Source organism: Sapajus apella, unplaced genomic scaffold (assembly GCF_009761245.1).
Source record: "Sapajus apella isolate SASKATOON/1434 unplaced genomic scaffold, GSC_monkey_1.0 scaffold32, whole genome shotgun sequence".
Taxonomy (NCBI): domain Eukaryota; kingdom Metazoa; phylum Chordata; class Mammalia; order Primates; family Cebidae; genus Sapajus; species Sapajus apella.
In genome coordinates this window covers 2,922,983-2,946,969 of record NW_022436972.1, presented here as the reverse complement: position 1 = coordinate 2,946,969, position 23,987 = coordinate 2,922,983, and the positions used below count along the sequence as shown (strand labels likewise).

The following is a 23,987-nucleotide window of genomic DNA, read 5'->3' as shown; positions in this document are numbered from 1 at the left end:
ACCCCACCTGTCTCTTTTTCTTGAGGGGTGAGCACAGAGGCAGGATCATCTGCTGCATTCCCTATTCCTTTCAGTTTCTCTGAGGGTGACAGAAGCCAAGGGGTATTTTTTTCTTCCATGTCTTCCTTGCTCTATGAAAAACAGCTTTCTTGAATAGCTGTAGTCTGTTTTCTGGGTCCAGCTCTCACTGTGGTGCTGATACTGCCAGGCTCTGGAGAGACAGAGTGAGCTCAAGTGTTCCTCACTGGCCTGGCCTGAGCTCTGGTTTGACATTTCCTGCTAACTGGCAAAAAAAATAAATGGGGGAAGGACCTATCTCGTGGAATTGTAGTGAGGTGTAAATACAAAAGTACATAAAATCACTCAGTGCCCGCACTTGGTAGGTCCTCCAGAACTGTCAATCTTTTAATCTATTCTCAGGCCATTCCTTCCAGAAATCCAAGTGCTCAAAATCCCAGAAGCAAAGACATTTGAGGGAGAAGAGACTGTCCCTTAGAGTGAAGGGCTTTGATTGTACCTGTGTGAAGATTATTTGCAGCAGTCAGAAAGAGGATGATGTCAAACACCCTCAGAAGGCCCTCAGGCCAGAAGTCGATGTTATGTTTTTAGAAGTCAGAGATATTTCACCTGATTTTCCATATTTCTTTAGAATTCCTTTCTCCATTTCTATTTTGTCACATAGACCCACTTAACCAACTTTTTGCATTATTCTTGACTGATGCTATGCCCAGCACCCAGCTTTTCTAACCTTGTTTGATGAATCATGATCGACAATATATATCCTAATTTAGATGTGAAGATTTGCCAGGGAGTGTGTTGGAAATGCAGATTCTTGGCTCTAGCTTTGGTGATTCTGACTTCATGGCCACATACAGTATTTCATTTATTCCTCCTGAGACTTCTGAAAGTTCAGTGTCTCCAGGACAGAGATGCTGGAAGCCTATGGGAGCCATAGCTAGGAAAGGCAGTGTTGGGGCTTCCCTCAGCCTCAGAACTCAAGACCCTGGGTACTTTCCATTTTTTAATGGTAGATATTTACTTTGGTTAATATGGGTCAATGTTGACACAAACAAAATTACTGCCACTTGCTAAACTGAATCAAATTCTAATATTTATTCATAGACATGTGAATATTTATTCATATTCATTTAGATACAATTAAAATTAAAAAGTCAAAAACACCAAGGGCTGGTGAGTATGTGGAGAACTGGGAACTCACATACACTAATGGAGAGAGCAGTGGAAATTGTTAGCACTAATTTGAGGGCATTTTCACATCTCTCCTAGTGGTAGAGATGTGTACATGACCCAACAATTCCACTTCTAGCCCTACAGAAACATTTAGACATGTGCACAAAAAGATATGTGCAGATATGCTCCTCACAGCTTAGTCTGCAATAGCTCTACTTTGGAAAGAAGCCAAGATACTCATGAGCATGGAAGAGAATGCATGCAATGGAGTTTGGGCAACAATGAAAATGAATGAATAAGAGCTGTGTATATGAACACGGATAAATCTTATAAATGTTGAACGAGTTACAGGAGAATACAGAGAGTTTTGATATCTTTATCTAATATTTAAAGACTCTAAAGACAATACTATGTGTTATTCACAGATGCACATTATCTCCATGGTAAAAGTTTTACAGCAGAAGCAATGCGTCTGTATATGACTTCCACATGGCTCTGAGAGGGGATCAAGGAGTGGACTGGAAGTGTAATAAAGGAGCAAAAATTCAGATTTATTAATTTTGAGTGCTGAGTACTGGATTATTTAGAAAACTTCAGAATAACTTTAAAAGATATCAATATTGATACCTTTTCATATAAACTGAGTAATAACTCTTCCCATTCCAAAAGTGCTTTAGAGTTTATGAGACTCTCCACCTACACCATATCCTCCAAGTAACTCCAAAGTAGGCAGGGGATATGTTGCCACAATTTGAAGGAAAAAGCTCAAAGAGTCTAATGACTTGCTGAAGATCACATAGCAAGTAAAAGGCAAAGCCAGGATTCATACCCAAACTCCAGATTTGACACTGTTTCCTCCCATAATCCAACATCTTTCCAGACATCTTTGCTTGTAACATATCCGGGCTTTTTATTGCCATGACCCTGACAGCCTTTTGTCAACAATGGGCATGATATTCACTTGGCAGAACAGAAAACCAATATAGAGAAAGCTATTTTTATAGGTGACACATTCAAGTTCACACAGCAAAGCAGTGTTTGAATCTATACTGACACCCATGAACTTTTGACTCATTTGTGACTTATTCTTTCGAACTGCTGTCAACTTTCCAGTTTTTAGAACTAAGGATCAGATTTATAATCACTTACAATTCAATTCTTACAAACATCTTAACATGACATAATTTGTTCATTGCTTATTTATAACACTAGAAAATGGGAACACCCTAAATGATTAGCAGTAGGGCAAGAGATAGGTAATTGTGTTTAATGAAGTCATTAATACTTTATTCATAGACTCTGCAACAATAGGTGAGAATACTTTCAATCAAGGTCAATATTTAGCCAGTGTACATGGGTCTGGGCACACGGTTCTTTATAGTTAGTGTCCGTTCAGACCAGCTACCTACTGCCTATGCCTCCTGTGTCAATATCTGTGCTACACTAGTTGTTAAATATTTTTAAGATTACCCCGGTAATGATAGGACATTAAGTAGGAACAAGCGAAGTTAAATTATATTAACTAACAATCATAGAGATACGCGTAGAAAATCTAGATGAGTATATACACATATATACATATCTCTATGACTATAATCATAGTGTAATATAATTTAATTTCTGTATAATTAAAATATATGTACACACATATAATTTAGTTAGGAATATAGAATTTCTGGTGTTTTCCTCTCTAGATCAGACATTTTCCACAATCTTATACGGATTTTATAACTTAAGGACTGAATACTGGGATATTAATTAGAGCACATCTTAGAGCATATCCATCTTGAGCCTGCCTCTTCACGATCCTCTCCCGCACTTTCCCTCCACTCTGCTCTTCCCATGAGGGCATGGCTTCTGTGCTGAGGCAGTGAAGTGTGACGCATTGTTGAATGAGGAGACACAATAGCTCTACTTTGTCTTCAGTGATATGATCAAATGCACTGGACTTGGTTTCTATTTTCTAAGTACAGCAAATTTTATAGAGATATGGAAAGATCAAGTGCTATCAACCTCTTTTAATGAAATTCTGATCCTCTGAAATCCCCTAGTTCATTCACGTCTTATTTTCCCCATTTGGAATGTTACAAAACCAACACATCTCTTCAAGGCTGAGAAAGCATGCTTAGTGCTTTCGGACAGAGTCCAGTTTCATCAAATATAGGTAAACCTTTCCAATTGTATAAACCTTTGTGACGGTAATATATTTTATCTTTATCAACCTTCCTAACCATGAGAATTCATCCTTACAATTCAGAGGAATGAAACTCAAACGTTAAAAACTAGGTCTCGGTTTCTTGGCATAGATGCCTATGTGCTCAGGATGCCCTAATGGTATTCTGCTTCAGCAGTGGAGGTGGCATCGGTTAAACTTACTTCCTTTCTACTACTCTGTTAAAAGGCACTATATTACTGTGACTTATGTCTGTGTGGCAATAGGTATTTTACTCCCTTTTTTTGAAGTTACTTGTTTCTTTAAAAATTGTAGACTCAAAATACAAGCGAAACTAATGAGGTTATAAGTTGTGAAGCAAAATCACCAGGACAACTGAACATTTCCCTGTGTCACAGCTAACACATGAAATCCAATCTAGCCTCAGCCATACGAAATAATTGCAGGTGGTATGAATTAGTCAAACAATTATACAAATAAAAGGTGTAGCCCGTTGTACGGTGATAGGTAATTTGGATTCTTTTCCTGCATTGCTTCTCCTGGCAGAAGGATCAAGTAACATCCCAACACTTTGGCTTTCTGTCTGGCACTCCAGTGTTCGCTGTGCAGAAATCCCATTTTGCACTATCTTTGCAAAGGTCTATGCTTTATGAAATTGACTCCTGACACATTGTGCTGTAAGAAGGTTAATGGTTCATTGATTTAGCCAGTAATAGGATTTGTTATGTTTAATAATGTATGAGATGATGGCCTTTTAATCCCTTTATGTTTCCAGTAAGACTATAAGCTTCTGCAGTAATACAGGAAAGGTACGTAAAGTGATTCTTTCATGTTGCTTTTAAACACTTGAAAACCATTTTCAAACTGGAGAGTAAACAAATACATGAGTTCAGCTATTTCACAATGACATAGTTCATGATGAAAATCCAGAGTTTAAAGCTAGGTTTTCCTATACATCTCACACATTCTCAACTAAAAATGTATCTTATGTGAAGTTAACCTATGAAACGTAGTAACATTTTGCTTTCTCTAATTTTGCTAGTTGGCAACCAGTGAGCAATGTGACAGTGAGGCTAGGGCTGGAACAATGCAGTAACAATGAACTGAACTCCAACAGCCAAGTGTGCCTCTATGTGCCACCCTCCAAAACCTTCTGAAACAGGGACAAGTCGATTCTTTTGGGTGCCCTGTTTTTTCTCTGAGCCACCTCAATACCCTTTTGTCTCTCAAAACTTCCTGACTGAGCAACAGGGAGTACAGAAGTAGATATAACAGCTGCATACTTGTATTATCCTTTCCACCAAATTAAACTTGAAGACTTTAAAATGTTAAAAAATACAGTGTCACCTGATGCTTTTTCAGCTTAAGTGAAACACTGTCAAATAAAACTAAATAGGAAGAATAAAAGAGGAAAATAAAGATGGGTGGAAGGAAAAGGAGGAAGCAAGAGGAGGAGAATTGAGGAGGACTGGTGATACTGAGGCTCACTTAGCAAGAGCCAGGGGGAGAACTGGAGATGGGCAGTGTGTAATTGAGCCCACGGCATGCAAGAGACAGACAAGTCCAATAGGGTTATCTTAGAGCTGGCGGCAGTGCCAGCCATCCACCCCCTTCCCGCTTAAAGCATTTGGAGCTCTAACATTGTATGAGAAGAGGCTCAGGTAGGGATACTGAGAAACAGGCAGAGGAGGGGTTGTGCCAGGCAGCCAGCAGAAGGAGAGAGTGGAATTCGCTAATTCATTCTGAAGTGAAATATATCATTGTGGATTTGTGGGTAGTTAAAAATTCTGTTATGTCTATCACTGCGAGGAGTGTGAGGTTCTTTTTTAATTTCTGAGGTCTCTCCAGGCTGATGGTAGGTTAACAGGAATTGCACTGTCTTGTCTTGCCAGGAAGCTGGGCTTCACTTTGGACTAAAGTGTCAAGAGCCATCAGAAACCATTGTTTTGCCAAAATCACCAGGCTTGCAGACAGAATTCAAGACTACTTAACTTGAATGCGTCATAGAGTTCATCTGGCACAACTCATATTTTGTGCACATAAACCTGAAGTTCAGAGGGGGTAGGGTATTTCTCCCCGGTCACAGGATCGTCTCAGTCCATCAAGTGCTTTCCTTTCACACATTAAGCCTCCCAGAAAAAAGGAAAAATCTTTATCACACTTTTAGGAAATTCCTCCCTGTTGGTGGTAGGCAGCCCCTGAGATTGCCCCCAAGTATCTGCATCTTCTGACAGTCATGTCCTTGTGTAATCCACTTTCCTTGAGTGTGGGCTGGACTCATTGCACTTTCTGACAAATACGGCAGAAAACAACAGAACATATGGGACGCCACTTCTGAGGTGAGGTTATAAGAGCTTGTGGTTTCCATCTTTGGGGGCCTCTCTCTCTCATTTCTCTCTCTGGGGAAAGCCATGTCTTAAGGCATCTCTACAGAAGAGTCCATGCAGCTAGAAACCAAGGGAGGTCTCTGTCCAGCAACTCTCAAGGAACCAAATCCTGCCAACAGCCATGTGAGTGAGCTTGAAAGTGGGTCCCCCTTCAGAGGAGCCTTCAGAGGAGACCACTGCCCTGTCTGACAGCTTCCAATCACACAGAGATCCTGAGCCAGAGGATGCCAGCAAAGCTGCACCAGAATTCAAGACCCTATAAACTGTGTGAAATAACAAGTATTTGCTGTTTTATACCTCTAAGTTTTGGGATAACTTGTTACTATGCAGTAGATACTAAAAGATTTTTCTAAGTCACACACCAATTAGTCTCCTAAATCTAACAGGTACTTTCCCTCCACATATTAAATATTCCAGATTATTTTTAAATGAAAGAACCCTTCAGCATATGTTTAGGGAACTCCTATCTTAATTCCTCAGAAGACATTTATTATGGTGATTATTTAGTACTATTTTAAAAGGAAAATTGATTGGAAACAAATCATTGCTACTAATTTGGGTATAGTGTGAATTCTACCAGGCACACAAAGCAGAGCTGATACCAATCCTACCGAAACTATTCCAAAAAATATATATATCAAGGAGGAAGGACTCCTCCCTAACTCATTTTATGAAGCCACCATCATCCTCATGCCAAAATCTATCAAAGACACATCAAAAAAGAAAACTACAGGCCAATATCAAATTAACATAGATGAAGAAATCCTCAACAAAATACTAGCAAATCTAACCCAGCAGCACATCTAAAAGGTAATTAACCACTATGAAGTAGTCTGTACTCCTGGAATGCAAGGTTGGCCCAACCCATGCAAATGAATAAATGTGACTCGTCACATAAACAGAATTAAAAACAAAAATCATATGATCATCTCAACACATGGATTACAGCTTTCAATAAAATCCAAAATTCCTTTATGATAAAAACCCTTAGAAAACTAGGCATTGAAGGAACATATCTCAAAATAATAAGAGCCATCTACGGCAAGGCCACTGCCAACATCATACTGTATGGACAAAAGCTGGAAGTATTCCCCTTAAGAACTGGAACAAGATAAGAATTCCTAGTCTCATCATTCTTATTCAACATGTACTGGAAGTCCTAGCCAGAGTATAATCAGGCAAGAGAAAGAAATAAAGGCATCCAAATAGGAAAAGAGGAAGTCAAATTATCCCTCTTTGCTGATATGATTCTATACCTTGAAAACCCTATACACTCCTCCAGAAAGCTCCTAGAACTGATGCACATCTTCAGTAAAGTTTCAGAATACAAAATTAATGTAAAAAACCAGTGGCATTTCTATACATCAATAACATTTGAGCTGAGAGCTAAATCAAGAATATAATCCAATTTACAGTAGCCACAAAAAATTAAAATATCTACAAATATATTTAACCAAGGAGATAAAAGGTATCTAAAAGGAGACTACAAAACACTGCTGAAAGAAATCATAGATGACAACAAAGGCAATAACATTTCATGTTCATGGATTGGAAGAATTAATATCATCAAAATTGTTATACTGCCCAAAGCAATCTGTAGATTCAATGTTATTCCTATCAAACTGCCAACATAATTTTTCACAGAATTAGAAAAAAAGAGCCCAAATAACCAAAGCAATCTTATGCCAAAAGAACAAAGCCACAGATATCACACTATCTGACTTCAAACTATACAAGGCTAAAGAAACAAAAACAGCATGATTCTGGTACAAAAGCAGGTACGAAGACCAATGGAACACAATAGAGAAACCATAAATAAAGCTGCACACCTATTAATACAACCAAATGATATTTGACAAAGTCAACAAAATTAAGCAATGGGGAAAGGACTCCATGTTCAATAAATGGTGTTGGAATAGTTGGCCAGCCATATGCACATAAATGAAATTGGACCCCTACCTAACACTATATATAAACATTAACTTAAGATGAATTAAAGATTCAAATATAAGATGTAAACTATAAAAACTCTAAAAAAAAAAAAAACCTAGAAAATATTCTTCTGGACGCCAGCATTGGCAAAGAATTTATGACTAAGTCCTCAAAAGCAATTCCAACCGAAACAAAAATCGACAAGTGGGACCTAACTAAACTAAAGAGCTCTGCACAGCAAAAGAAATCATCAACAGTGTGAACAGAAACCTACAGAATGAGAGAAAATATTTGCAAGCTATGCATCTGACAAAGGTCTAATGTCCAGAATCTATAAAAAACGTAAGCAAAAGACAAATAACTTCATTAAAAGGTAGGTAAAGTACATGAACACACACTTCTTAAAAGAAGACATATGAAAAGAAATGCTCAACCAAATCATGAATGAACCCCCACTCTTAATTGCTACAAAAAGAATAAAATACCTAGGAACACAGTTAACAAGGGAAGTGAAGGTCCTCTTCAAGGAGAACTACAAACCACTGCTCAAAGAAATCAGAGAGGATCCAAACAAATGGAAAAACATTCCATGCTCATGAAGAGGAAGAATCAATATAGTGAAAATGGCCACACTGCCGAAAGCAATTTATAGATTCAATCCTTTTCTCCTTAAACTACTATTGACATTCTTCATGGAATTAGGAAAAGCTATTTTACAATTTATATGGACCAAAAACAAAGCCCAAGTGGCCAAGACAATCCTTGGCTATTGCTTTCCAAGGCAAAAAGAACAAAGCTGAAGGCATCACGTTACCCAACTTGAAAATATACTACAAGGCTACAGTAACCAAAACAGCATGGTACTAGTACAAGAACAGACACACACACGAGTGGAACAGAATAAAGAACTCAGAAATAAGACCCCACACCTACAACCACCTGATCTTTGAAAAACCTGACAAAAACAAGCAATAGGGAAAGGAGTCCCTCTTTAATAAATGGTGCTGGGAGGACTAGCTAGCCCGAAAATTGAAACTGGATCTCTTCCTTACACTATATACAAAAATAAATTCAAAAGGGGTTAAAGGCTTAAATGTAAAACCCAAAACTATAAAAACCCTAGAAGAAAATCTAGGCAATACCATTCAGGACATAGGCACAAGCAAAGATTTCATGATGAAGATGCCAAAAGCAGTAGCAAGAAAAGCTAAAATTGACAAATGGGATCTAATTAAATTAAAGAGCTTCTGCACAGCAAAAGAAACTATCATCAGAGTGAACAGCCAACCTACAGTATGGGAGAAAAATTTTGTAATCTATCCATCTGACAAAGTCCTAATATCCAGCATCTACAAGGAATTTAAACAAATTTACAAGAAACAAAAAACAACTGCATTAAAAAGTGGGCAAAGGACATGAACAGACACTTCTCAAAAACAGGACATACATGTGGCCAACAAACATAAGAAAAAAAGCTCAATATCACTGATCATTAGAGAAATGCAAATCAAAACCACAATCAGATACCACTTCCTGCCCAGTCAAAATAGTGATTATTAAAAAGTCAATAAACAACAGATTCTAGTGAAGCTGTGGAGAAACGGGAATGCTTTTACACTGTTGGTGGGAATGTAAATTAGTTCAACTATTTGTGGAAGATGGTGTCACGATTGAGACCTAGAGCTAGAAATACCATCTGACCCAGCAATCCCATTACTGAGTATATACCCAAAGGAATAGAAATCATTGTTATAAAGATACATGCGCACATATATTTATTGCAGCATTATTCAAAACAGCAAAGACCATGGAATCAACCTAAATTCTCATCAGTGATAGACTAGATAAAGAAAATGTGGTATATATACACCATGGAATACTATGCAGCTATAAAAAGGAACAAGATCATGTACTTTGCAGGGACATGGGTGGAACTAAAAGCCATTATCCTCAGAAAACTAAGGCAAGAACAGAAAACCGAACACAGTATTTGCTCACTTATTAGTAGGAGCTGAATGATGAAAACAAATGGACACATGGGGGTGGGGCCAACAACACACACTGAGGTCTGTCAGAGGGTGGGGGTGGAAAGAGGGAGAGCATCAGGAAGAATAGCTAATGGATGCTTGGTTAAATACCTAGGTGATGGGATGTCTGTGCAGCAAACCAGCATTGCACACATTTACTTATTTAACAAGCCTGCACATCCTGCACATGTACCTCTGCACTTAACATAAAAGTTGGACATGAAAAAAAAGCTCAACATCACTAATCATCAGAGGAAAACTACAATAAGATACCATCTCACAACATTGAGAATAGCTATTAAAAAGTAATAAAAGAGCAGATGCTGGTGAGCCTGTGGAGAAAAGGGAACAGCTTATAAACTGTTGGTGGGAATGTAAACTAATTCAGCCACTGTGAAAAGTAGTTTCAAAATTTCTCAAAGAACTGAGAACAGAACTACCATTCAACCCAGCAATCCCATTACTGGAATATACCCAGAAGAAAATAAAACATTAATTCTGCCAAAAAGATAAGTGCATGCCTATGTTCATCACAGCACTATTCAAGATAGCAAAGACATGGAATCAACCTAGGTGCCCATCAATGGTGAACTGAACAAAGGAAATGTGGTACATATGCTCCGTGGAATACTATGCAGCCCATAACAAAAAACAGAATCATGTCCTTTGCAGCAACATGGAGGCAGTTAGAGGTCATTATCCTAAATGAATTAATGCAAGAACGGAAAACCAAATTCTGTATATTCCCACTTGCAAGTGGGAACTAAACACTGAGTACACATGGAAATATACAGGGGAACAATAGACTACTAGGGACTAGTAAAGGAGAAAGAGAGAGAAGAAAAATGGTTGAAAAACTACCTATTGGGTACTACACTTAGTACCTGGGTAACAGGATCAATCAAACCCCAATCCTCAGCATCACATAATAGGCCCATGTAACAAATCTGCACATGTACCCCCTCAGTCTAAAAGAAAAGCTAAAATTCGTTTAAATGGGCATAGTGAACTTTAGCATTGCACCTACAAAATCCTTCTTTTAAATGCTCTATGACCATGAATACAGGAAGTTTCTGATTGCAAATTCTGGGTCTAACGATACTTATGACTGCTAAAATCATATACAACCAACTAGCTGGTGGCCTCCATTTTATCAATTGTAGAAGTTTTCCAAGGAAAGGAGTTGATATGTGGATGTTGGGAGGTTCTAACCATGAATTTAACCTCATTTATATCATAGCCTTGGGAGATGAACATTATCTCCTTTGCTCATTGATGGTTAAAAATATGTGGCCTAGAATCAACTTCACATGACATACAGGCTTCATTTGAATTTCTTTTACATACAATGGGTATTAGAGCCACCTTGCTCTAATAAAATCAATTATAGTTCACAAGAGTATGTGCAACAACTGTTGTTACCCATTAGTCCTTAGTGACATTCTCATTGTTGTTTTCATCCTGACTGAAAATTGACACCACAAAATAATTACCACGAGTTCCCTTATTCATTCATGCAATAAACATGTGCTGCATATTTAATAAATCCTATACCATCCTAGGCACTCTAAATAAATTATCTTTCATCTTTAAAATAATCCTGCAACATATTGTGCTCCCGTGTCACAGGTAGACCAGTTAACTCAGGTCTATGTAGGATTAATATACTCTACTCAACTTCACCAAGAAAATGTGAAGGTTACAAGCCAATTATCACAAATCTTTGTATTGGCATTTAGTCATATTTGCATAGGTATTAGGTAGCCTTTCTTGCTGGAAAATTTATTTAAGTGCCAAGTAAATAGTTTTCTCCTTGCATGTTTACCAAATATTAATAAGGAGGTCTGATTTGGGGTTTAAAAATGGAAAATTATCAATTATAAAATAATGATGGAAGCTGCTAAAATTGGATGCCTAATAATCTGCAGTATGATTGTTCAGACGTTGTTCTAAACAACTGTATAAAGAGCTGAAATCTTTCGATTAAGAAATGGGAGTGTAAGTGTGCTTTAAATTATAGTTGCTGCTTCTCAAATACTTAATTACCAAATTTGTTCTTAAAGTTGTATCATTTTAAATCAAATAACAAGCTGGCCATGTATAGATATCAGTATCAGAAATCAGACACCTAAATTCTCAATTTCTAAAATACAGACAGGTCCAGAATATTTGTATCTTATGTCTTGCCTACACACTAGTCCAGCCAGGGTGAAGGAGAGATTCTCAGAAGTTATGATATATTCTTTATGACAAAGGTGTTGGTATTCTTTGGGAGAGGGTAAAGCTTTATCTGACACTTTATTTTAAATGTAAGTTTTGATAAAGAGCTTTATGTTATGAACCAAAATATATAAAGAATCACCACCATGAACAGCAAAAAAGTTTTACAACAAATACAGAAGCAAAAAGTCATATGACAATAGTAGACACACGGGCAAGAGTGTTGGCTTAGTCAGGTGCACCCATGTTGTCCCTTAAAGAAATAACTTTTGTAACCATTTGAAGGTTTATGTGCGTCCATGAATTGGCTGTGCTTGCACCAAAACTACTTATACTCGTCATACTTGCTATTGCAATTATGCAATTCTACTAAAATATGCCATAAGCTGAAATACAAGTGTGCAAAGAGAAATATTTCTATGAAGAGGTGGAAGGCTTTGAAAACATATGATACTGGAAAGCTGCAGAAAAAAAAATTCTGGGAATCTTAGAAGATTTGGGGGTGCCAGGGGTGGGTGGGGTGACACTCCAGGAGTACTTCACACGTGTCTTTAAGAGGTTGATCAGCTAAAAAGAAACCTAAATTGAACACTGGAAATGGCCTTGGTCTTATAAAGTTGACAGACATATTTATGAATTATAAGTTAAACTGAAATATTTAAGATATATGCAAATTTTGTCCTTTTTTGTCTTACTTTTTTGACCAATAATTACAATAGTAATTTGTTATTGCTATTACATGTGAACTTTGATAAAAGTGAATAGCACAACAATAAAGGGCAATTTAATAAAGGTAGTCCTGGCAGGTCCAATTATAAAGTCATCCGGCAACCTTAAATGGTTCAAGAATGTAGCCAAAAGTACCAAGAGAAATGGATCAATAACATGTCTGATAATTTCCTGATTTTGTCTCAGATGTGTTCTTCATGAGGCAGCCTGTAGTATATGACTGTGGCAGACATACCGTAAGGTGTGACCCCACTGCCATATTATTGTTATGACCTGTGTAACCTCTTTATCATAAACCTCTTATTGTTTATGACCTCTTTATCTTGAGTGCAGGTGGGACCCGTGACTTATTTATAATTAATAGAATATGGCAAAGACGATGGGCTATCAATCCCATGTTTAGGTTATTTGATTTAGGTCTCCATCTTAGGCTGGAGTAAGAGATTCTTCTTGCTAACTTGAGGAAGTAAGGGGTTATGCTGAGCAAGCCCATGTGGCAGGGAATTGCAGGTAGCCTCTAGGAACTGAGGGTGACCTCCACATGACAGCAAGCATGTGGGATCCTCAGTTATACAGCACAAGGAAATCACTTCTGCCAACAAGTTAAGTGAGCATAAAAAATGGATTCTTGAGCTGGCCACGGTGGCTCATTCCTGTAATCCCAGCAAACTGGAAGGCTGACGTGGGAGAATTGCTTGAGCTGAGGATTTCAAGGTTGTGGTGAGCCATGAATGCACCACTGCACACTAGCCTAAGAAACACAGCAACACCCCCAACTCAAAAAAAAAAATATTCCCCAGTCAAGCCTCCAAAGGAACATGCAGCCAGCTAACACCTTGACCGCAGCTTTCTGAGACCCTGAGCAGAGAACTCTTCTAAGTCAGGCTCAGATTCCTGACCCACAGAAACAGAGAATATGGGTTGTTTTAAGCTATTGAGTTTGTGTAATTTGCTACACAGCAAGGGAAAACCAATACAGTTATTTATTTGGCAGTTTCACAGCCATATCTGTTTATCTTTATGTCCCTCTTTCTGGATTGTCAGCTAGTTTAAAGGCAGGGACTGTGTCTTCATTTATTTTTGTTCCCTTCTCTCTCTGCTGTGTAGCACAATTGTCTGACATGTAGATGGTAAGTGTGTGCTAAATAGAGTCCAGCAAATGAATGAATGAATGAATGAATGAGACACTTCTGCATTCCAATAAATGTGTTAAGCACCATGATGCATGCTTTTCCCTCTAATATCTCTTGGTTAATCAACATGCTGAGAAAATGAAAACTATTGCTTTTTCTAAGAAAGTCATTTATCTTCATTAAAATGGAACTGCTGTCCTATTTTCTGGTCATACTATTTGATTAGCTCCTTTTGGAATATTTCATAGAATTCTCTATGGTTTTTACTAGCCCACATAATTTTGTGTCATCAGTTACTTCAATGAGCTAGGTACTTTTCTCCAACTATGGTAATTATTTCACATGCTAGGCACCAGTTCCTGCGGCACCCCATTAACCCTATTCTACGAGGAAATGTGCACAAATATCCTTTCTCTGAACTAATTTAAACCCATATGAGAACTTGATTTCTCATTCTGTCATTAGCAATAATAATCATATTCATACTTTTGGACAATCAAAGTATTTTATCCCAATTATTTGTTTATCTGTAGAGGCAGGCATGCTATATAAACCCCATTTTTTGGATAAGAAAATTGAGGCAGAAAAATGCTTTTGGAGCAATGTACTTATTTGTTCTGTGAACAATGTATTAAGCACTGAAAATATATGGAGCACCATATTTAGAAAAAAAAGCAATGAAAGGGAAATAGATCTGCCTAGTCTGCCTTATCGAATTGAAAGTTTCCTACAGTTTTATCTGTGTTTTTTTTCATTTTATTTTTTTCTACTAGTATTTCCATACACAAGCTAGGCTTAAGCCTTCACTACCTGACACCTAGGAAAATACAATAGGTTTCTGTTTGTCTTACTGCTTGGGCTCATTCCAGCCTTGTTTACCCAGCACAGGACTTAGAGAATGCCTTGCTGAGCTCGATTTTATTGTTGCTGAGCATCCTACAGTGAACTCCCTGTGCCCATTGTTCAAGATACAAACATGCCGGCTTTGTTAAAGATCCTGGTAGAAACTTCATTCACCTTCCTTCCCAATCCAATATTCTCTAGTTTTTGTTTGTTATTTCATAGCCAGAAATTCTCTATACAAGCTAAGATAACTAGCTTATTGCCCACTTAAGCAACTTCGCTTTTGTACGTGCTGCCTTGCTTTTTGTACATGTTGCCCCTTCAAGTCGACATGCTCTTTTTTACTTATGTTTGACAACTCAGCTGCTCTACCCTGCCATAAAAGCAAGAAGGACATTCACTCATGATTAACTCTATCCTGCTCTGCCTGGGTCTTCATGCTTTGGCTCCCACATGCCTGAACTTCTTTTTTTCTTTTTCTTTTTTTTTTTTTTGAGACAGAATGTTGCTCTGTCACCCAGGCTGGAGTGCAATGGCATGATTTCGGCTCACTGCAACCTCTGCCTTCTAGGTTCAAGTGATTCTCCTGCCTCAGCCTCCCAAGTAGCTGAGATTACAGGTGTCTGCTACCACAGCCAGCTAATTTTCATATTTTTTTTAGTAGCGAAGAGGTTTCACCATGTTGGCCAGGCTGGTCTCAAACTCCTGACCTCAGGTGGTCCACCCGCCTCAGCCTCCCAAAGTGCTGGGATTATAGGCATGAGCCACCACACCCAGCAGCATGAACTTCTTTAATTTGCTTGCATTCATATCAATGGCTCTGGACCAGCAGTGTCAGCATCACCCAGGAATTTATTAGAAACACAAATTCTTGGGCTTCAATCCCAAATATACTGAATCAGGCATATTGAAGGTGGGCCCCTCAAATTGTTTTAACAAACCCATCATGTAATTCTAATGTACTTTAACATGTAAGAACCCCTGATTTATCAGTGTATGTGAATATATAAGTTTATACACACACACACACACACACACACAATTACTTAAATAATAAATCACTTTAAAAATCAGATCCCCATGTAGACTGCAAGCTGTTTTGGATAACAGGAAATATGATAAAATTTAACTAGTATTATTATTGTTGTTCTAAGCCCCCTTAGCACATAGAACAGTGTTTTTCACAAATTTTATGCTTGTTACACATACTTGGCTGAATGCCACATTTCTTTATGTCATCTTGACTCATTAACATTAATTTAAGCACCTTTGACCAAAAGGACACAAAGAAAATAAAGTAAGCATAGCACATCATTCTTATTCTCATTAAGGATGTATTTGCAGCTCTGATTAAGGCTACGAAGACTAAATTCGTTCCGCACACAAAGCTCATTGTCATGGGGCTCCATGGGGTTAGACTTCTATGACCCACCTCCTGGGGCTTCTATGTGCTTCTGTAACCACAAGGCTGCAATCAGACTCAATTATCTGCAACTCTCCAACAGCATCTCTAGGCTGTAATTTCTGCCTGAAAATGTCCTTCTCTACTTGCTGTCTGCCTGGATAGATATCTCCAATGTATCCTTCAAGGCTTATCTTCAGGAAGTTTCCTGATCCCTAATACATTAAGACACTCCTCTCTTGTGCTCCGGGGCTACCCTCTATTTACCCTGATCCTAGCACTTACCACACAGTATTCTAAAATAATTTCCACCTGTCTGTCTGCTCCACTGCATTGAAAGGTCAGGGTTCTCATTGCTGTATTTCAGTGCTTATCACACAATTGGTGCTCAACATTTGTGGACTGGGAAAAATATAAGCAGGTAAAGTTTGGTATTAGATATAATTAAATTTTCTATGCTTCAATTTCCTCAAACAACCAAATATGAATATATTTTATGCTAATGACAAATTTAGTTTAGAATAAGAACATAAATTTGTCTCTGCTGGTTGAAGGGGTCAGGAGACCCTTGAAGCCATTTCTGTACCCCTCCTAATACACTGACACCAATTTTTGTCAGCAGGTATGCCAGTGATCTAGAAACAGAATGTCAGGCATGGGATAAGCATGAGCATATACTTTGCTGTGTTTTCAAGTATCACCTGCAGACACAGGGCAGGTTTGCATATGCCTGCTTCCCATGAGGGAAGCCTTCTTGAATGTCTACCAGATGAGCTCCCTTGAAAATATGGCTAATGACTGGTCACCATGCTCAACAGAGGAAGAGGTGATTTTCTAGTGATCGGTGCTGCCTAATCGCCTACCAGAGAATTGGGGCAGGCAGAGGTGAAACAAACAAACGAATGAACAAATACCCTTGGGTGATCATCTTCCAGGCCAGTAAGCCTTCATACCATCACTTAGGAAGAGGAACAATTTGTTCAGAACACCACCAAACACTAGCCACTGGGTTTCCTACAAAAGGAAGACATTCCAGAAATAACTGCAGCATTTAGGACTGATTTCTGTTCTCCTTCACTACTCTGGCATGCTGTCTGACAGGACGTGGGACTGCAGAGAAGACAACCTCACAGGAAAGTCATGCTTGCATTGGCCACAACTGTTTGTAAGCAGTGCCAGAAAATACTGTTGCTTAGCCCTGAGATTCTTCAGGAGCAGGTCATCCGGGTGAGACGATCACCTTCCCATCCTGTGGGCATCCACCTCTTCCTGACTTACTCCTAAAAGTCTAAAGATGCTAAATTTAACATTTTTCTTCATTTATTCCTAAATGAAGATATTCTCCTCATTTAAGAAACCGTATTTTGACAAAATCAGGAGAGATTTTATGCATATATTGATAAATAAATTAAATCTCTCTATGTTGATGAAGAAAAGTTAAAATAAATACTTAAGATGACATCTGGGTAGCAGCCCTCAGTGCAGTTTCTCATCCATGAAAACTCAGAGGAAGAAGAAAATTCTCAACACAGACACCATGACTAAAGACAACCTTGTGTTTCAATCAAAAGTTTGGAAAAACAGTTGCTAATTACAGGGCAGGTGATGCTTTACAGAGGAAAACCAGTTCTGGAAACACTGGCTGAGTGAGAGAGCGCCAAAGGAAGGGGAGAATAGTTATTCCTCTCTGCCCATCTCCCGCTATCTCAGAGACCCAGGATCTGCACCAACCAGAAGCCTAAGAGCACGAGAATTAGGAATCATGGCATAAAAGGATGAGTGGTAAGTGTTAAAACCATTAAAACAAATATGACTCTAAATACTCATTGTATATTTTTGCAAAATAGTGCCATTTCTCTTTATAACGTAAGAAAATGCAATGATTATCTAGATCTGAAATCACAACAACCCAACAGTAGCGTGAAGATAATGAGCTAGTAAAAGGGTACAAAATTATTTGTCTCAAATTGGACTCACTCAATAAAATGAACAAAGTCCATAAATAGATATTAAATTTAGTATCATATTAGATATTAGAATTTAGCATCATAATAAACAACTAAAATGGGGGAAATGAATAGTTTTACATACTGTTTTAGAAACACTACCCAACCATTTATTATAAATTAAAATGAAAGTTCTGCCTAACTGTGCCCCTAAAGTAATTTTAGATAGCGTAAAGATTTAAATATGAAGATGTAAAGCACTAGAGAAAAACAGAAATGCATGGTTTTCTGAAAGGGTAAAGAAGATCTTTCTGAGCATTATCCCAATGCAAGATTCAAGAAAGAAAAAATGCCAATATGTAATCATGAGCTTGAGTTAACCAATTTGTGCTTATGCTTTCTCACTGTAAGGTGGAGTTTAATAAAAGAGCCTCTCATTAGGGTTTTCTGTGTGTCAGCACATACTGAATGCAGCTTACATGCATGAGTGCATGAGATAATACATGCAAAGTACCTAGCATAAGGCTGGGAACGTGGGAAACCCTCAATACATATTAGTAAAGAAAAAAAAAGACAGGAAGAAATTAAACAATATATTAACATAAACAGGTACTTACTCCATATCACTGAGTGAAGTGGCTGGGGAGAAATCAGCTTCCAAAGCAGTTGGGAGATCTTTTTTTGTCTTAAAAAATTAAAATGACTCAGAAATTAGCTATAATAATACCTTATTAAATAGCTGATAATTTTTCACTCAACTTATTCTAAAATTATTATTCATGTGGTATTCGCTCATTTTCAGCGAAACTGCCTATGCAGTGGCATTTTAAAATGGCTTTATGCTGACTTTGGATGCTTTTTTTTTAAAAAAAAGCTTTATTAAGAAATAATTTATATATCATAAATTTTACCCATATAAAGAATCTAATTCATTTTTTTTAGCATGTGAACAGAGTTGTGCAACCATTACCATAGTTTAGAACATTTTGTCATCTCCAAAAGAAACTCTGCACTCATTAGTCTCTCAATTCTAGTCATCTATTTTTAACATAGTCCTTCCAGTAACGTACTTGAGTTATAAAATTTATATTTACATAACTCATAAATATAAAAAATATATTTATAAATATAATTTATGTACATATCTTTTATTTATATAAATCATATATAATATTTATATATTTCCTATTATAAAAGCATATAAGGATTCTGAGCAGATGGCAAAGTAGGAAGTACAGGAAATCTGCCTCCACACCCAGATAACAATTACCCTGGCAGAATCTGTCTGATGTCACTATTTTGGAACTCTGGGGTCTCTTGAAGGCCTGCAACTTCCAGGGGAAGGTGAGGATAGTAAGCTGTAGTTAATTTTGGTCAATTTCACCTCTAAACACAGTAGCAGTTACCCATCCCCCACTCCCCAGCCCCACAGCAGGAAGTTGCGCACATTGCTAGAGCAACCTGGAACACAACTTGCAGGAGACGGAGTGGGTAAAAGGACCCTGTGTTCAAAATGTCAAGGATCTGTGCTCCACTCCTATTACTATTTCTGACCACAGAGGTATAGAAGGGGCAGTGACCACTGATGTTCCACCTCCTTCCAATTTTGTTCCCCCTCCTACTCATGCTGAAGTAACTTCCAAAGGATTTAAAGGCCAATGCCTTTCTCTTTTAACCTCTTTCATTTTTTTCTCTTTTGGGAGGTAGACAATGAAGATTAGGACATTCAACTGCAACCACATATATGAGGTAGATTAGAAATTCAGAGCACATGTTCAAGAGAAGGTGCAGGCTGAGAAAAGACCTGAGAAGACCTTAAGTGTATACCTCAGAGTGAGCCTTGGCATGAAGACAGTCAGCAACAGTCAAAAAACCAAATCAAAACCAACGAAACAAAAAGTAGCAAAACCTAGGGAAGGGAGAGAATCTGACTTGCAGAATTATCAAATTACTAAATGAAAATGTCCAATTTTCTACAAAAAGGCACATAAGAAAACAGAAAAGTATGGCCCATTCAAATGAAAAATTAAACCAACAGAAACTGCCTCTAGAAAAGACCTGATGGCAGATTTTCTAGACAAAGGCCTTTAAACGATCTGTCTTAAAGATGCTCAAAAAACTAAAGGACAACATGGAAAAATTGCTTCTTGACAACAAGAAACAATTTATGAACAAAGTGAAAACATCAGAAATAGAAAACCTAAAAAGAAATAAAAAAAAATATCCTGGAGCTGAAAAGTACAATAACTGAAATTTAAAAATTTTTAAATTCACTAGAGGGATTCAAAGGCAGATTTAAGTGGGCAGAAAAAAGAATCAGTAAACTCAAAGCCAGGACAATAGAAATTATTAACTCTAAGGAATAGAAAGAAAAAAGACTGGCTGGGAGCGGTGGTTCAAACCTGTAATCCCAGCACTTTGGGAGGCTGAGGTGGGCAGATCACGAGGTCAGGAGTTCGAGACCAGCTTGGCTAACGTGGTGAAAACCCATCTCTACTAAAGATACAAAAAGAGAAATTATTTGGGCATGGTGGCACGCACCTGTAATCTCAGCTTCCCAGGAGGCTGAGGCAGGAGAATCATTTGAACCCAGGAGTCGCAGGTTACAGTGAGCCAAGATCACACTATTGCACTCCAGCCTGGGCAACAGAGTGAGACTCATCTCAAAAAAAAAAAAGACTGAAGAAAAGTAAACGGAGCTCTAAGGAACTTGTGGGACACCATCAAGCCAACCAACAATATACTGTGGTAGTCCCAGGAAAAGAGGGAAAAAGGTAGAGAGAATATATGAAGAAATAATGGCCCCAAATCCCTGAAATTTGATGAAAAACATGAGTATAAACATCCAAGAAGCATGGCGATAGTATGAGCATGGAAGTAGGATGAACTCAAAGAGACCCACACCAGGAAACAGTTTAATCAAACTGTTAAAAGACAGAGATAATTCTGAAAGCAGTAAGACATAAATGGTTACATAAGAAGGATCCTCAATAAGATTAGCAGCAGATTTCACATCAGAAACACTGGAGGCCAGAAGGCAGTGGGCTGATATAGTCAATATGATAAAAGAAAAAAAAAAAAAAACTCAACCAAGAGTTCTTATAAGGATATAGGAGGGAAAAACAAGATGTTTTTCCTCTATATTTAATCACTCACAATCAACACAACACAGAATACTTCATCTCTGATTATCAAATTGTGTGGAGATTTCTTTCCACCAGCAACCAACCAATTCTTCCTCAGACATTAAATGGGCATCCTTCAATTCCATTCTGATATTGTCCACCTGGAAATAGCATCACATCCCACTGGTTGAGGCTTAGTTCAATAAGACTGGCTCCCACATCAGATGCCAGCTGCCAAGTACTAGGTTGTCACATGCACTTCTGACTGACTGAGGGTTCACAATATCCTCCTTGGGTTTTGATTAATATGCCTAACTTATATTTACTCATATATTATAAAGGATAATACAAAAGGTATATATAAATAGCCAGATGAAAGAGATATATAGGGTGAGGTATGGGAGAAGGGGTGCAGAACTTCCATATCCTTTTTGGGCCAGCCAACCTCCAGGCATCTCCATGTGTTCAGCCATCTAGGAACTCTGAGTCCATTCCTTTTGGACTTTTACAGAGATTTCATTATGTAAGTAAGGCTGATTTAATCATTAGTCATTGGTGATCAACTCAACCTTCAGCCCTTATTCCCTGCCCAGAGGTTAGAGGGTAGGAATGAAAGTCCCAACCTCCTGATGAAGGCTTGGTCTTTCAGGTGACCAGTCATCATCCTGAAGCTATCTAAGGAGCCACATACTGCTTGTCAACTCATAAGAGTATATAGAAAACACTCTTATCCCTCAGAAGATTCCAAAAATTTTAGGAGCTATATGCCTGGAAATGGGGATAATGACCAAATATATATTTCACAATATCACAATTCTATATCTTGCAAAACTGTCCTTTAAAACTGAGGAAGAAATTAAGATATTCCCAAATAAACAAAAGTTGAGGAAATTTGTTACTAATCAACAGACCTGCCCTGCAAGAAATGCTAAAAGGAGGGCAGGTTGAAATGAAAGGACACTAGACAGTAACTTGAAACCATATTAAGAAATAAAGATCTCAGTAAAGGGAGTAACATGGTCAATTATAAAAGCTAGTATTAATGTAACAATGATGCATAACTCAACTTTTTGTTTCTATAGGACTTAAGAGTCTAATACAATTTTTAAAAGCAATTATTAATCTAAAAGCTAATCTTATAACTTTAGTTGGTAACTCATTTTTTCCTACATAATTTAAGAAACTAATACACTGCAAAATTATTAGTTTATGTTTTTGGACACATAACACAGAAAGATGTAATTTTGTGATACTAACAACAGAAAGCGGTAGGAACAGAGCTGTTAAAGGAGCAGAGATTTTGTATGTTATTGAAGTTTGACTAGTAAAAATTTAGAGTGTTCTAATTTTAGGATGTTAAACATAATCCCAATGGTAATCTCAAAGAAAATTGCTATAGAAAATACACAAAAGGAAATGAGGAGGGAATTAAAATATTTTACTACCAAAAAAATCACCTAAACACAGATAGTAATGCAAGAAATGAAGGACAGAAATCTTATAAGGCATATAAAAACAAATAACAAAATGGCAGAAGTCAGTCCTTCCTTATCAGTAATTACTTTAAATTTCAATGGATTAAACTCTCCAATCAAAAGAAATTGATAGAATGGATAAAAAACAAAAACATGACCTAACTATCTGCTGTCTACAAGAGACTCGCTTTAAATCCAAGGACAAAAATAGGTTGAAAGTGAAAGGATAGAAATACATATTCTATGCAAACAGTAACCAAAAGTGAGTAGGGGGAACTATAATACTGCCATAAAATAAACTTTAGTTCAAAAAGTTGTAAGAGACAAAGAAGGACATTATAGTAGTACCCCCTTCTTTGTGGGGGATACATTCCAACGTTCCTAGTGAATGCCTGAAACCATTGTTTTTGCAACGTGATAACTGATATGGCTATGAAGGAAAATCAATAAAACCAAAAGCTGTTTCTTTGTAAAGATCAACAAATTAAGAAACATTTAGCTGGAAGATACACACTTTCCAATTTCAAGACTTACTGCAAATTGCCAGTAATCAAATCAGTGTGATATTACAAAAATACAGACATGTAGATCCATGAAGTAGAATACATAATCCAAACTAAACCCTAACATTTATAGACAAATTATTATTTCATTTTTTCTTTTTTTATTATTATACTTAAGATTCTGGGGTACTTGTGCAGATCATGCAAGATTGTTGCAAAGGTACATTCATGGCAGGGTGTTTTGTTGCCACCATCCCCCTATCACCTATACCTGACATTTCTCCCCACATTATCCCTCCCCAACACTCCCTCCCAGTGTCCCTCCCATAGCCCCCTCCAATGGACCCCAGTGTGTGATGCTCCCTTATTTGTGTCCAAGTGTTCTCATTGTTCAACATCTATGAGTGAGAACACGTGGTGTTTGATTTTCTGTTCTTGTGTCAGTTTGTGGAGAATGATGGCTTCCAGGTTCATCCATGTCCCTACAAAGGATACAAACTCATCATTTTTATGGCTGCATAGTATTCCATGGTGTTTATGTGCCACATTTTCTTTGTCTAGTCTATCATTGATGGGCATTTGGGTTGGTTCCAGGTCTTTGCTATTGTAAACAGTGCCGCAATGAACATACGTGTGTATGTGTCTTTATAACACAATGATTTATAATCCTTCGGGTATATACCCAGTAATGGGATTGCTGAGTTGAATGGAATTTCTATTTCTAGATCCTTGAGGAATCGCCACACTGTCTTCCACAATGACTGAACTAACTTACACTCCCACCAACAGTGTAAAAGTGATCCTATTTCTCCACATCCTCTCCAGCATCTATTGTCTCCAGATTTTTTAATGATCGCCATTCTAACTGACATGAGATGGTATCTCAATGTGGTTTTGATTT

General features: G+C 37.6%; 1 protein-coding gene and 1 long non-coding RNA gene across 5 annotated transcripts in view; both read right to left on the bottom strand.

The window, feature by feature from the left end:
* MTUS2 (microtubule associated scaffold protein 2) overlaps window positions 1–23,987 on the bottom strand; it is a 702,116-nt gene that overhangs the window by 323,679 nt on the left and 354,450 nt on the right. The window lies entirely within an intron of this gene.
* On the bottom strand, window positions 12,625–13,360 carry LOC116562529. The gene is made up of 2 exons (XR_004273992.1): window positions 12,974–13,360; window positions 12,625–12,941 (listed from the first exon to the last, which is right to left on the bottom strand). It is a non-coding gene; the product is annotated as an uncharacterized LOC116562529 (long non-coding RNA).